This window comes from Chinchilla lanigera, unplaced genomic scaffold (genome assembly GCF_000276665.1).
Source record: "Chinchilla lanigera isolate Chin_1 unplaced genomic scaffold, ChiLan1.0 scaffold00083, whole genome shotgun sequence".
Lineage (NCBI taxonomy): Eukaryota > Metazoa > Chordata > Mammalia > Rodentia > Chinchillidae > Chinchilla > Chinchilla lanigera.
This window is the reverse complement of record NW_004955484.1, coordinates 2263504-2264782: the sequence shown is the minus strand read 5'-3', so window position 1 is coordinate 2264782 and position 1279 is coordinate 2263504. Positions and strand designations below refer to the sequence as shown.

General features: G+C 45.6%; 1 pseudogene; it reads left to right on the top strand.

Moving 5' to 3' along the window:
- The window catches only part of LOC102026982, a 5621-nt pseudogene extending 4808 nt beyond the window's left edge, over positions 1-813 (top strand).
- The last annotated feature ends 466 nt before the right edge of the window (positions 814-1279 follow it).

Below are 1279 nucleotides of genomic sequence, written 5' to 3'. Positions count from 1 at the left end.
AAAATTAAAGGAAAATGTTGAAAATAATGTTCGTAGAGATCCCTCTAGGCTTTGGGAAGAACGGACCAAAAGCATAGGACCAACAGGTTCTAGGCCACTTCTACATAACCCATGCAGGGCTATTCAACCTGGAGACAAGGAATTTAGAGAAAAATAGGAGATAATGGAATTGCTGTTCATTTGATGGGAGTATTAGCATATTCAGTAATACCAGGAGAGTGTGACTAACCATATTCTTTTAAATCTCACTAGCCTAGTAGGATTGATTATTGTGCTGTATGTAAATTGAGAGGTATTGTGAGTTTCAAGCTACATTATCATTAATGGTTCCTGTTTCTACTAAGAGGGTATTTAGGGTATATGTTGGCCTATTATTGATATAAAAGTTATTTATATAAACTTTTGTTACAAACATTATCCATTTAAGTATTCAAAACATTTCGAAGATACTTTGCTTTTGTCATGCCATAGCAAAATAAATTGAAGCAGTCATAGAGAGGCATTTTTTAAACCAAAATTTTGTAGCTTTTGTAACTTGGAAGTAAGTTAGCTTGAATAACAAAAGTATGTCTTTTTTTTAAGAGTTACAAAATAACTTAGTACTTTTTCTAAGTTTAACAAATTAGTAATTTGTCAATTAGTACGTTTTTTGTGTCATATTTTGTATTTAAAGCATGCTTGCTTTAAATAGAGAATATTTATTTTAAAAGTTAAAAAAACAAGATCTGCGCCAGGGCCAGCGGCGTCTCCTCCTGCTCAGCATGGCCTCTGGGCCGTGCCCACGCCCTCTCCCGTCCCATCGTGGGCTCCTGAAGGCACAGCCTAGGCCAGATCTTGGGCAGAGACAGAGGAACAAAAGTCCTAAGGAGTCCTCTCTCCTCCCAGCACCTTCCTGCCCTGTTGCCAGGGAGACAGGGCTCCTGGTGAGTCACTGGGGCCTCAGGAGAGGGGGCAGGGAGGGACTCTAGGCTCAGAGGTGCCATGTTGCGGAGTTCCATCGATACCCGTGTGGCCGGCGCCTCCTGGAGTTGTGCAGTGTGCACCGACTGCACTGTGGAGCGCGGCAAAGGCCCTTCCTCCCCACAGCGGCCCCACGGCCAGCCCCACCTGAACTTTAGTCAAACCAGCTTATTGAGCTTCTATGATGGGCTCAGCCTGGGGGTGGCTCAGACTTCCAGGGGCAAAACCATCCAAGGAGGGGAGGTCCCCCGCCTTGGGCTGGGCCAGGGAACCCGGTGCAGAGGCCCAGGGGAGGCAGCCTCGGCTGCCCCGTCACGGC